Below are 15,370 nucleotides of genomic sequence, written 5' to 3'. Positions count from 1 at the left end.
TATGCTACATCCTTTAAATTTATTGTTTTATTACTTACATGTAGAGTGCAGGAGGAAGCTTAGATGGTTTGGCATAACAATATAAGCTCACTAAGAGATTGGTAGTTGAGCCATTGTTGTATTAAGTTATTGAAAGAATAAGAGTCTATATCTGATATCCCATTGTTGAGCTTTTGTAGAGCCTAACATATTGGTTCCATTGCCAATACTAGAATAGAATCAATTTGACTAGGGCACTTTGTGTTCTTATTGTGTAGCAAAATAGGAAGCTTATAAGCTTGAGACAGATGGAATAGTGAGGAATCGATCCCCCACTCTCACACCTTGCTCGCTTTGAAACACACATGACTATCTAAGAGATCAATTTGAAAAGGAATCAATTTGTGGAATCGAAGTATATTTGAGTAGATTAAGAGCCACTAAGTAAGATAAATATTCATAAAAAATCTCAACTTCTCAATCTTTGTGAGCAATGAGTACATTATTGATTGTTAGATGCTAGCAGGAGATTGGTTGATCTTAATGCTTAATGTGCTTTGAGAGCTTGACTAATTGTTGAAGTGGATAAAGCTACTATAGTAGCACATGACCACATGACAAAGAGACACCTTGTCAACTTGACTAGGCCACGATTGGTTCTAAGGCAAGGGAGTATTCTTAAATGCCACTTTCTTTCTCTTACTCTTTCATAAGTCCATCCCAAGGCGACCACGCACACTTGAACTATTGAAGCAAGAGCCACAAAGTGCTACCTACCAACACTTGAACCTTCCCACTAAAGGAAATTTGACTCTATCTACATTAGCTACCCACGACTAAAAAGGTACAAGCAAGAATTGCTCTAAAGAGCTTGTTGCCTAAAAATCTTTTTTTTTTTAAGCCTATTGCATAAAAAGTAACACCATCATCAGGAAGGGTGACAATAAGCTTCTCCTTACTTACATACAACCATCTTCTACCCGTGACTACATTAATGATGCAACCATAATTGATCCTCTCCTATTGGAACAAGGGTCATGAGTGGACATGGTTTATAGAAAAGCTCAATTGCAATGCCAATAGCAACCAACATGCTAGCATACTAAGGAATTGATGTGATTAGGGGGCAAGGGATAGCCTACATTAGGGCATATGATTCCAAGAGATGAGTACAAGGGCATATGGACCAACAAACGTTGAATGATGGGAGATCAATGTGAATGGAATTACTAGTTAATCTAAATAGAGTCCATAGATCTACTTGAAGATATCAATGTGATGCTAAAAGAGACTATTATCTTGACTAGTTGGGAGGTTAGCTGATATTTTCTTAACATTTGTTTTGATTTTCATAGCCAAGCTACCTCACATGTGTGCATGATACTAGTATTAAAGTGAGGTTGTAGCAAAAGATCAAAGAGTACATGTGTGAGAGACTCACAACCAATTAAGACCCAAATTGCACCAATCTTGATGATAAAGCACTAAAACCATCAATATCCAAACCAAGACTAGACCACATAACACTATCTTATGGCCCAAGACCAAGGAAGTGACTAAGATATATACTTTGGCATACTTGGCAACAAAGGCTTGGTTGGCATTGTTGGCTAAACATGAGGACAATAGACAAGAGAAGAGAGAGGTGAAGCAACCAAGAGCACACACGCAATTGAGTTTCAAGAACACAAAGAAGTAGGGCTAATATATTCTATAGTCTATAACATGATAAAAGACTAATATGAAAGTACTAAAACATATGTAGTGTGAATTTACCAAAGGATAAATGAGGCAACACAATGAGTAGGCCATAACCAAGAGTGGACCATGTGGATATAGTCCAACTATAGAGTCAATGGTATATCCTCCGTGTCGATCACCTAACATGCCAGTGAGTATACCCTAGCACCAAGACATGTAGTGGATGCCAACTCATGTGGAGCTCAACATCTCAATACTCCCCCTCAAGCTCAACATAAGCGTATATACTTCAAGCATAGTCTTGAAGCAACAGTGGTTCTTAGCTTCCATGGTCATGGCAAAAATATTTGTAGCTTGATCTTGTGTATTGACACAAAGCAAGTCAATATCACTCACTATAACTCGCTCTCAAATGAAATGGTAATGGTTTCCAATGCATTTGGTCCACACATGATACATTGGGTTCTTTTTGGTCAGCTGAATGCTACTAAGGTTATCACATTAGATGATAATCTTCTTCTCCACCCCTGCAACCACAAATCACCAAGTAGCTTGCATAGCCAAGTTACCTTACATGCTAAAGCCATATAACCCATATACTCTACCTTAGTACTAGATAGTGTAGACTATTTCTTGCTACTCTAAGTAACAACAACACTCCCAAAGGAAAGTATAAACCCATGAGTAAACCTTCTAATCTAAAATATTATAATTCCAAAATTACATCTCTATAGCCATTCAAGTCCAAAGGTACACCTACTCCGTAGAACAAGGCATAGTCAAGTGTAGACTTGGTATAGCACAAGGTATACCACAACCACAATACATCCAAATGTGGCTTATGAAAGCTGCATAAATTGACTTCCCAAACCAACTAGGTAATTTATATCTAGTCTACTGATGATCACCAAATAAATAATGGTACCCACAAATCTAGACTTGTTAATATTTGTGAGCAATGAGTACATTATTAATCGTTAGATTGCTAGCAAGAGATCGGTTGAGCTTAATGTTTAATGTTATCCGAGAGCTTGACTGATTGTTGAAGTGGATAAAGCTACTATAGTAGCACATGACGACATGACAAAGACACACCTTGTGAACTTGACTAGGCCACGATTGGTTCTAAGGCAAGGGAGTATTGTTAAATGCCACTTTCTTTCTCTTACTCTTTCATAAGTCTATCCCAAGGCTAATGTGAAAGTACTAAAACATGTGTACGTACAATCACTAAGTGTGAATTTACCAAAGGATAGATGAGGCAACATAATGAGTAGGCCATAACCAAGAGTGGACCATGTAGATATAGTCCAACCATAGAGTCAATGGTATATCCTCCGTGTCGATCACCTAGCATGCCAGTGAGCATACCCCAGCACTAAGGTATGTAGTGGATGCCAACTCATGTGGAGCTCAACATGAGCTTATATACTCCAAGCATAGCCTTGAAGCAACAATGGTTCTTAGCTCCCAAGGCCATGGCACTAATATTTTTAACCTGATCTTGTGTATTGACACAAAGCAAGTCAATATCACTCGTTATAACTCGCTCTCAAATGAAATGGTAATGGATTCCAATGTAGTTGGTCCACGCATGATACATTGGGTTCTTCTTGGTCAGCTGAATGCTACTAAGGTTATCACATTAGATGATAATCTTCTTATCCACCCATGCAACCCCAAATCACCAAGTAGCTTGCATAGCCAAGCTACCTTACATACTAAACTACCCACGACTAAAAAGTTACAAGCAAGAATTGCTCTAAAGAGCTTGTTGCATATAAATCTTTTTTTTTAAAGCCTATTGCATAAAAAGTAATAGCATCATCAAGAATGGTAACAATAAGCTTCTCCTTACTTACATATGACCATCTTCTACCCATGACTACATTAATGATGCAACCATAAGTGATCCTCTCCTATTGGAACAAGGGTAATGAGTGGACATGGTTTATAGAAAAGCTCAATTGTAATGCCAATAGCAACCAACATGCTAGCATACTAAGGAATTGATGTGATTAGGGGGCAAGGGATAGCCTACGTTAGGGCATATGCTGCCAAGAGATTAGTACAAGGACATATGGACCAACAAAGGTTTGAATAATGGGAGATCAATGTGAATGGAATTACTAGTTAATCTAAATAGAGTCCATAGATCTACTTGAAGATATCACAGTGGTGCTAAAAGAGACTATTATCTTGACTAGCCGGGAGGTTAGCCAAGCTTTTCTTAACTTTTGTTTTGATTTGCATAGCCATATTCTAGTGATGATCACCAAATAAATAAGGGTAGACACAATCTTTCTATACACAGTGGCATTCTCAATCACATTGCTCTCATGTGCACTAAGCCTAGCATTGATATCCAAGGTATCGAGATTGGTTTACATTTAGCTATACCAAACTAATAGTGCAACTCTCCCAAATGCTTTATTTCAAGCCTAGCCTTGAGAACACTCTTTACATGGGTCACTCTTTGTCGTCTCACTATTACCCATGATAATCAAGTCTTCTATATATATAGTAATGACCACAATACCCACATCACTCTCACTTTGTTTTACAATCTTGCATACTCAAGGGAACATTTCCAATGGGATGGCTTGTCTCATGCATTGTCTCCACATAGCTATAAGACTCTAGATTGTGCATCTCTTTAAACCACTCTCCACAAAAAAGTCATGTGATTAGAGGCACCTGAGTCTAAATACCATACATCATTCTTATATGAACCATTAGTAGTTATAACATTCATAAAATGCTACATGAGAAGGAGCTACTCACTTTTGTCATTATTGTTTTTGCTGGTGGAAGCATAATTGCCTTGTTGCTTTTTTCCATTTCTAATTTCAATCTTTTTTTGAAATAAGTAACTAGAAATACGATCTTTCTTACCACAATAATGCGAGCATTTTCTCTTATCACCAGAATGGTATTGCTATCAAGTAAAGCTTGCAACTTGCCCTTTGAGGCTTCCTCTTCCTTGGAACCATCTTTCTCTATTTTGATGTGCACCATAACTTTGACCACAACCACCACCCTGGGCTTGGTCATGACCTCCACATCTACTAGTAGAGTAAAACACCTATTCTTCTTCTCAAGTATTAGCATAGAGATCAGATCTACAAATTCAGGAATATCATCCTTACTACATTGATAGATCTAAGAGCATCCACAATACTCTTGATCTTTAATGCATAATCATGGATGGATAGATTCCCTCTTTTAACTTGATTTAGCTTTAACTTGAGCTACAACTTTTTTGAAGGGAGATGAGCCTTGAAGTGGAAGTACAAAGCAAAAGTAAGAGCTACGGTGGAAGAAGCAAGAGAGAGAGAGAGAGAGAGAGAGAGAGAGAGAGAGAGAGAGAGCGTGTGTGTGTGTGGGGGGGAACTATAATAGTCACAATGTGTAACCAATTGTCCCTTCATTCAAATGTCACTAAAAGAATAAAGAATGAAACGACAATGATGTGCACCTGCCACCTGTAGTATACAGGTGTGTGGGTATGCGAGTACTATTAGTGTAACTAATACACAAGTGGCTAGGCACAATGCCTTTACCCCCAATAACCTTCTAGTTAAAGGCAAATGTGCTCCCAGTGAGGAGAAAACAAGAAAAAAAGGGAAAAAGTACAAATGTATACAAGTACAACAACATGAGGAAAGACATCATCTCATCCGATGCCCATCAACTTCCTAAGGAAGGCAAAACACTCCACTAAGAGACTTTGACTGAGTAGATCTGTAGGATTTTAGTCAATTGAGATCTTGACAAGCTTAATGGGCTTGTCCTCAATGACCTCTCGAATAAAGTGGTAATGCACCTCAATGTGCTTTGTCTTCACATGGAAGATCGGATTCTTAGCCAATTGAATAGCACTCATAGAATCCGAATGTAGTGTAGGGACCACATCAGTAATGCCAAGGTCTACCACTAGATGACCTAACTAGAGAGCCTCCTTGCAAGCTTTAGTACCTACAACATACTCTATGTTTATAGCAGCTAGAGCCATGCATTTCTACACCATGGACATCCAAGAAATAGCACTTCTAGCAAAGGTGAAGACATAGCTAGAGGTGGACTTTCCACTTTCTGCATGTCCTACTAATCAGAGTCAGTGTATCCCATGACTCTTGTATCTTGGCCACCATAATAGATGCACATAATTGTTGTGCTCTCCTTTAGGCATTGCATGATTCCCTTTACGATATCCCAATGTCGTCTACCAGGTGTAGCCACATAGCATGCCACAACTCCCACTGTACATGCTATGTCACGACAAGTGGCTATCATGGCATACATCAAACTACCCACTACGGATACATAAGAAATCTTGGCTCTCTCAACCTCCTACTCATCAATTTGTGGACGATTGGCTTAACTAATCTTTACATGAGAAGGTAAAGGATAGCCAATAGGCTTAATCATGTAGATGAAACTACTCAAGAACCTTTTGGGAATACTCCTATAACAAGTAGAGGAGCCCCTTAGAGCAATCGCGCATAATGCATACCCCAAGAATATGTGAGGCCTATCCCATGTCCTTCATTTTAAAGCTCTTCTTGAGATGACCTTTTAAGGCATCTAGCTCATCACATGAGTACTCTCAACAACAATCAACATATCATCCATGTAGAGGATTAAAATCATAAGGGTCACAAGCCTTCTTCATATATAAACATGGATCCATGTCACTACAGGAATATCCCTGTGAATGCATAAAAGCATCAAAGTTGTGATAACATTCCCTAGGTGCTTGCTTAAGGCCATAAAGCTTCTTTTGCTATATGTATACTAGGTGTTCCTTACTAAGGTCTGTAAAGCCCTTAGGCTACTCCATGTAAATCTCATCATGTAAGTCCCCATGAAGCAATGCTATCTTGGCATCCATCTCATAAAGATCCAAGTCAAGCTAAGCAACCAAAGCCAGTACCAAGCACAGGGTAGTCGTCTTCATAACAGGAGAAAAGACTTCATCAAAGTCCACACAATGCTCTTGCTTGAAACCCTTAGCAACCAATTTGGCCTTATATGTTGGCTTGAAGTGTCCAAGGGTACTTTTCAACTTGTATACCCACTTGTATGGCAAAGAATGCTCTCCGCTAGGCAAAGGAACCAAATCCCATGTATGATTTTTCTATAGTGAGCCATACTCTGACTGCATGGCCCTTTTCCAAGAGTGGATATTACCTCTGCCCATGGCCTCATCATAAGTAAGAGGCTCACCAACATCTGTCACCATAACATAATCCATTGAGGACTCAAAAGATGCAAGCTAGCGTCTATCTCTAGTAGACTACCTCAAAGTTGGCTATCGGGCCTATACATCCTGTGGAGCATCAAGGACCTGGGCTATTGGCGCATCAGATGTGTTGCTATAGGCTATTTAGCTAGTTGTATAGTAGTAGGAGGTTCCTCCTAAAAGATCACCCTACGTACCTCAACGATATGCTCAAGCTACTTATGCATTTTCTCCTCATGAAAAACAACATCATGGCTACAAATAACATTTCAAGCTTGTGGATCCCATACGCAATAGCCTATCTTATCTACATCACCATAATTAAGAAAGATGCATTTCCTAGACTTGGGATCCAGCTTATTGTGCTTGTCCTTGGATACATGGTACAAAGCCTCACAACCAAACACATGCAAATGCATATGAGGGAGGTTTTCTAGATCATACCTCCTCACAACTTGATAGTCAAGAGTAGTACATGGGGACCAATTTATCAAGTGTACAACAGTAGTAATTGACTCAACCCAAAAATGCTGTGGTAAGCCTACCTAGCGAAGTATATTATGGACTTGCTCTCCTGAATCATCCTATTCATGTGCTCAACCATACCATTCTGGGGTGGGGTGTACGAGGTAGTCAACTAATGCTTAATACCCCTCTCATCACAAAACTGCTCAAAGGCTTTAGAGACATACTCACCCCCATTATTTGACCTTATGCATTTCAGCCTATTACCAGACTAGTTTTCAACCAAAGTAAGCCAACATTGAAATGTAGCCAAGACTTAATAGGATATTCCTAGACCTTATGCATATAGTCATCAATGAAAGTAACAAAATACTTCACGTCACCTAATGACTGGTAGGGCATGGGACCACATACATCCAAATGAATAAGCCAATGGCTTACCCATGCATGTCATACTAGACTTTTAATGCGTATTATGTGTCTGCCAGTCATATAAACAATGATCACAAGACTCAAAGCACTTATATAGTCAAGAGACAGAAGATACTCCAAAAAAGTAAGGATTTTTATTTCTTTCAAGGGCATGTGCCCAAGAAGATAACGATGCGAAAGAGATACATGTAGAACTGCATCCATTGCCAAAATATGGTCAATTGACCTAGATACAAGCAAGGGGTAGAGAGTATTGGACTTAGCACCACATGAATAATTTTCCATGAGGAATCACCAAAAGAAACTACATAACCTACATCATCCAAAGTGCCAGCAAAGATAAAGCTCTATGAGAATCGGTACATGATATACGTCATGAAGAGTAAATATGCAACTTGAGCCAAACTACAATTGGACATCACTAATACCAACTATCTCCAATGCAGGTCATTACCCAAATGGATAGATCTAGTCATAATATGATAGGAGTGAGATTTCTCTCTCTATGGTCACATAAAAGGAAGCCCCTGAATCTATAAGCCAACACTGAGTATATCCTAACAAAGCATTAATTAGATGTAAAATATCAAGAGAAGAAGCTGTAAGTATGAAATCATTATCAAAATCAGTTTGCACAATATTAATCTCTTCAATCTTAACACTGGACTTGCTAGGGACAATGCTGTGATCATCAATTTTGTTATGTACTTTACCCTTGACCTTTCCTTTGTGCTTGTCCTCACACATCTTATGGCATTGTGGCCGAATATGCCCTACTTTCCCACAATAATGACAAGTCAATGAGGATTTATGGCCATGGGACTTAGTATGAGACTATCAGCATGACTAAGAGAGAGTGAGACTATTGAGAGTCTCTCCCATGGTGGTCATTACCGCTCCTACCATTTTTGCCTCTAACTATCAAAGCATGAGAGGTGCGTGAAGCATAAATATTTTTTTGTTAACCTCTTATGTCAACTATAACCCATTATTAGGTATGTTGGCACACATAGCAACATGAAAGGTATTCCATGATTTAGGTAGTGTAACTAAGAGGAATAGGGGAAGAAGAGTGCCATTGAATTCAATCCCTTGCAAAAACAAATGTTTGATAATGGAATGAAACTCATTTAAGTGAGCCGACATAGAAGTACCCTCCTTCATGCAAAGGTCCACGAGTTGCTTTACCCAATACATTTGAGAAGTAGGGCTTTGCTTGCCATAGCCATTGCGAATCTTTTCTCATACTTTCCATGTGGACTGCCCATTAGAGACAACATTATAGAACATTTGTTTAGAAAGGGATAATATGATGGTGTACTTACATATAGCTCATCTAATTCAATCCAATCCTCTACATCAATAAGTTCAAACTTGATACCCTTATGTTTCAAAGGCCTAATCTAGATTTTCTGCATTAAATTTTGCCAGATTTGGGCCTTCTAGTAGTTGTAACTGGTTCCATCCAACTTGTCAATTTTAAAGATAGCTCTATCACTTGAGCCACTAGCCATAATGAAGGTAAACAAGTGCACAAATTGTCAAAGCAAGCTGCTGTAATTATTGTTGACAGCCTAAAACCACTGGTAAATCAAGTTGAAAACAAGGGATACTAACCAAGTAATGAATTGTCCACAAACTCGATGCAAAGAACTGTCAATTAAAGGAGACTGCTCATAACATTGCAATAAACTACAATTAAAGCATGTTGAAGATGAAGTACAATAGTAAGAAATCAATGCAAAAGAGGGGCACCATCACTGAAATAAGACAAAATGCAATTGCCAGGAAATAGCTCCAACTAACAATGAGTGAATATGAAATTGGCACCGAGAATTGTCAAGGAATCAGTGTGTCAGACTGAGATACATCCCATAGGCATAATCATCATGCATAGAGAGTGGGTCTCATGGGTAATAGAAGAGACCAACCAAAGGCACGAAAAATTGAGCAATGTAATGGAAGTTCAATACATAAGCAACCAACATGCATACATCATTGACAACATTGTGACAGAGATAGGTGCCGGCCCAAGAGGAATGTCAAATCATCCCACTAAGCATCAACTACATACATAAAGCATGACAACATCATGTACATGTCACCAAGTCCCACAGTCTTAGTGTAAGACCCTGAAGCTCAACTGCATAACCAAATGCTCGATGTAACATCCAAGTGTCAAGTAGTGGCTCCCATTGGAATAAAAGTCGAATGCTAAATGAGCAAACAAAGCTTAAAACATCATGTGGAAGGCATGCATACATCTAAGATCCAAGTAGCATATATTAGGGAGCATAAAGCCTAATAAGTACTCTTCAAGCCCATAATAGTAATGGAAGCATTTATTTAAAAAAATCAAGGTGTCAAAAGCATCCAATGTGGCTCAAAACAGAGCCTCAAAGATCACCATAGACATGTCCAATCCCATACATTACTGCCAAGTATGTATTTTAGCATTTGTTTGACCCAAGAGGCATACGAGTCTTCAATGCATAAATCTTTCAAGAAAATACTTATTGTCCATTGTATATTTAGCAAAGAACCTTGCTTTAAATGGAGCAAAGAAAGCTCAAATCTATCCAACAAGCATCTCAAGACATGTACCAAGCATCCCAACATCAATGTATAGGTGTATGAGCATTAGTGAAGCCCAAATAGTGAAGTAATGGGTGTCCCTGTCATATGATAGCATGCTATCCTATTGAAATAATAAATGGCTAAAGCATTCAAGCTCAAACCAATACTCCAAACTTAGTACCAATATCGAGGAGGAAGGAAAACAATGTTTACTTAATGCCAAGTATCACAAGAGGCACAATAGAGCTACCAATGCCTAGAGGAGAAGGGAGGAAGACTAGTTTAGGAATAGGCACAAATCACGCTAATGTTGGTGTTGTCCTACTAGTGGTAATGATTTCCATTGAGCACTTTGTGAGGCTTGGGCAATGGTCTTGAAGCTCTAGAACAAGCCTGAAGTGGAGGGAGCAATTGAGAAAGAAGTGGGAGCAAGATTCATACCTTGGGAAGAAGTGGGCTAAATTGCCATGAAGCCTTCAAGCTGAAGCTTTTCTCAAATTGAAGGGGAAGAGCTCCTCAATGCAAGTGCAATGGCTCTGATACTAGTTGAAGGGAGGCAAGCTTTGAAGTGGAAGCATGGAGTAGAAGCAATAGCTATGGTGGAGGGAGGGAGGGAGGGAGAGAGAGAGAGAGAGAGAGAGAATGTGGAAACTCCAACAATCACAATGTTAGCAGCACATCGAGAGATCAATCTAGAGGACGCCGCCCGGCACTCCCAAGGAATGACACGGGGTTTGCCAACAGGGTCTCTTGAGTCTGCCTCGCAACGGAACTTATCCGACCATTCCCACTAGGATCCACCCGAAGTCCAGGTTCCTAGTAGTCGAGTCTTCCTAATAGCCTTCTAGCGTCGGTTGACAGCCGCTCCACTTTGCGTAGATACAACTGGACCCAAGCAGACTCATACCGCACTTGGTTCAAAGAGAATGGGAAACGAGAGGAAGGCATCGCTCGACCTCTCTGCCTGTAGGGCATAGTCCCATTCCGGTCCCCTAAAACGGTGTGAATCCAGGTTTCAACTTACAAGTTCTAAGGTCCTTGTCTAACTAACATTCGCATCAAATAAATTCCATTGAGGAAAGCTCTCGGCTAACTGAGACCACCCTGCCATAGGATGGACCCGACGGTCACATCCACCACGCTTCCGTCGAGGGTTGTTTTAGTTATCTAATTACCTGCCACATTATGTTTGACACATAAAAGTTGCTTTCTTAATTAACCTGTTAATCACAGGTTCCTTTATGTAATTTAGGGCACAGACACGAAGACGAGATAAAACAAGATCAAACACTTCCTTAACTTATCTTCAGATTAATGTTTATCTCCTACCCATACAGGAGAATTAAGTGTCTCTTTCTGCCTCCGCAGAAATAATCCTTCTCTATCCCGGAATACATCAAGTATCATGCGCGAAGGCTATCCCAACAATCTACAGGATTGCTGCTCCAAGTTCCGTCCATAGACTAGTACACGGGCCTTAAGATCCCATCTCGAGTCACGTCGTCCTCTTGTACGGGATCTGGAGGCAAGGAATTTAGGGCTAGAGCCTCCCTTGGCACCCAAGTATCCTCCCGCTCCAAGCAACACCCACGGAGAGACCTCTCGCGACGGGTTAGGTCCATATACCCGGTGCGGCTAACAACCCCCTTGGATAGGGCCAGGCAGACAGTCGAAAGTAATTGATCTTGCCTCTCCCTCCAGGCTTTTAACCTGAAGCATTAAGTGTTTTGCCTTGAATTAGTTCCTTGAGCAAAGAAGTTCAAACAATGTACCTAACTGTACAATCATGATCATCTCAAAGGTCGTTTGTACGACCAACTGTTAAGGTGTGGTTCCTTTTTCCTGAATGCTCCCAACATTCAATCCTGGATTGCTCGCGACTTGGCGAGATCCCATTAATCTCAAACAAGATCATGCAGGGAAATGTTCTTGGTAGGTTAACTTATTTTGACTTGCTCTTTCCCTTGGGTTTTACCTTATGGTATCTTAACCCTAACTCAAAGCATTAACTGGTCAACCAAGGCAATGGACAAGCCTTATTCGCAACCCAACCAAGGGTCTTTTATTCTTCCAGTTCTTTACATCATCTCCCTCTAACCAAGTTCAGTTAATACACTTGGCAATGCAAGACTTTTCATCTAGTCCCTTAGGATACAGTCTAGATGTATGCATCCCTTCCATCTCTCTTAGTGCGGTACTATGTAGAATTTTTCGATCAGACTCATCTTACTCGCACTTGGGATTCTTAATGCATTAATAAAATCCGCGATCTTTAACTCTTTTCACATTTAGTCAATGAGTAATTAACCCTAATGTGCAGGTACTTGTATGGCGTAAGTTTCCTTACATCAGTGCAAATGCATCCTGCGAATAGAAACTATCATTTCATGTGTTTAGTTTAATCACAGATGCAAATCGTGATTTTTATTGGTTAATTTAAGCATTGCTCTATGCGAAGGTCTATCATTTTATGTAAAAATTTAGGAAAACTGTATCATTTCATGTGCATCAATCCATGCAGAATCCATTCTATTTGTCCACTTGACTCCCATGCAATCATCCCGTATTTGCAATATTTCGTGCAACAGTATTTCATGTACTAGGCTAGTCAATATTTCATGCAACTCATGCACTTGACTTTTCCTAATCATGCACTTTAAGTACGGAGGAAAAACCATGAACAATAAGCAGTAAGAATAGCGGGAAGGGTTAGAGGACACCATTTTCAAGGGGATTTCTTGATGGCCGCGAACGAGTCTTCGTGTTTGGCCTTCTGATTTCTCTTCGAGCTCCCTTCTTTCTCACCTTCTTCTTCTCCTTCTCCTCTCTCTCCCTCTTCTTCGCCTTCTTCTTCTTCTTCTTCTTCTCTCTCTCCCTCTTCTTGTCTTCTTCTTCTCCCTCTCCTCTTCCTCCTCTCTCTCCTTCTCTTCCTTCTTCCTCCTCTTCTTCTTCTTCTCTTCTTCCTCTCCTTCTCTCTTTCCTCTCCTTCTTCCTCTCCTTCTTCTTCTTCTCTTCTTCCTCTCCTTCTCTTTCTCCTCTCCTTCTTCCTCTTCTTCTCCTTCTCTCTCCCCCTTCCTCTTCTTCTTCTTCTTCTACCCTTCTTCTCCTTCTCCTTCTCTCCCTCCCTTCCTCTTCTTCTTCCTCCTCCTCCTCCTCTTCTTCTTCTTCTTCTTTTCTTCTCTTCTTCTCCTTCTCTCTTCTCTCTCTCTCTCTCTCTCTCTCTCTCTCTCTCCTCTTCTCTCTCTTCCCACTTCTTCTCCTTCTTCTTCTTTTCTTCTCCTTCTCTCTCTTCCCTCTTCTTCTCCTTCTTCTTCATCTTCTTCTTCTCTTCTTCTCTTCTTCTCCTTCTCTCTTCTCTCCCTCTCTCCCTCTTCCTCTCCTTCCCTCTCTCCCTCTCTTCTTTTCTCCCTATCCTCTTCCTCTTCTCTCTCTTCTCTCTTCTTCTCTCTCTTCTCTCTCTTCTCTCCCTCTTCTCTCTCTTCCCACTTCTTCTCCTTCTTCTTCGCATGGTGATCACACAAGGGGGGAGGGGGGGGGGGGGGTTGCCGATCAGGATGCTAGGGGGGGTGTGGGTTGACACGGAGGGGGGAAAGCTTTTGCCCGTGGACTAGTTGGAGGGGGGGGGGGGGGGGCGCCTATTCCGAATGAATGAGGAGGGGGGGAGTCTACTGACGAAGGCCCCAGGGGATTGCTGCAGTCCGTCCGGAGGGTGACAAAGCACAGGGGGGAAGAAGTCTTCTGTTCCACGTAGGGAGGAGGGGGCGATGCTCTACTGCTGTTGTCGACGGAGAGGACCCACCTTATATGGTGGTGGGGGAGGGGGTAAGGGGGGGAAAAGGCGGTGCCACCCGCCATCTAGGGGGGCTGCATGTCCCCCCATCACACACCTCACTTCCTCTCTCTCTCTCCTCGCCGTGCAGATGGTGGGGAGAGAGAGAGGGAAAAAATTTTCAAAAAAAAAAAAGGAATTTTGAAGGGGGGTTCTCATGGGGGGGAGAGTACGGGAGTCACACGGGGGGGGGGGGGGGGGGGGAGAGACATTACATCCTCTCCCCCTTAGAGGAATCGAGATGTCCTCATCTCGAGAGAAACTGGGAAAGACAAGCATTAATAGGCTTATGACCTGTGGGTTAAGACCCACCATGCATCCGCTGCGCTACTCTTAATGTTTCAGGTGGTGCACTCATATTATTTGAATTGACCATAGGTACAAGAGTAGGATTTATTCTCAATTATTTTACATGTCAATTAAGCTTCTAGGAGTTTTACTCCTCCTAATAAGGTATAGTGGGCTCTGGATCTTCGTCTTCATCTGATCCGTCTATATATCCATAGACTGCACTTGTGTAGCTTCGTTTTCTTGGAGGCTCAATGTCTTCTGGACTTAGATCAGGGCAGTTTGCTTGGATGTGTCCTAGCTCATTACAATGGAAGCATTGACGGTAGGGACATCTCCTACGGATGTGCCCTATCTCTGTGCACGTATGGCATCTCTTATCCTGATCCCCATAGTCATCTTTGTTGCAATTGCCCGATTTAAGTTCTTGGACGATTGGAGTCGCTCGGATAATGTGTCTTGCAAGTCCGTTGGGCACATTGATTCCAATCAAGTGTTTATGGGTGGATTCAACCCAACACATAATTTTGACACCTGTTGTGTCATATCCATTGGGGGTACATACTTTAGGAGTGAAACGAACTTTGAATAATATGCTTCAAGGGATAATCCTAGCTGCTTCAAGTCATAGAATTCATTCATCTTTTGTGTGCGGTAGGCAGGTGGCAGATACCTCCCTCGCACAGCTTCCTTAAGCTTATCCCAAGTGACTGTCCCCTTCGAGATCGCTTGGTCTCTGCACCACTATTTCCACCAAAGTCTCGCTTTGCCTATAAGCTTAAGTTTGGCGAGCATGGCTTGGTCAGCAGGTGTAGTTTCTATTGCCTCAAAATAGTTCTCAATGGACTCAATCC

The sequence above is a fragment of the Lygodium microphyllum genome, chromosome 8 (assembly GCF_053477565.2).
Source record: "Lygodium microphyllum isolate KBCC chromosome 8, Lygodium_microphyllum_v1.1.10, whole genome shotgun sequence".
NCBI lineage: Eukaryota > Viridiplantae > Streptophyta > Polypodiopsida > Schizaeales > Lygodiaceae > Lygodium > Lygodium microphyllum.
The sequence above is the reverse complement of the archived record's forward strand: the minus strand, read 5'-3'. Positions refer to the sequence as shown.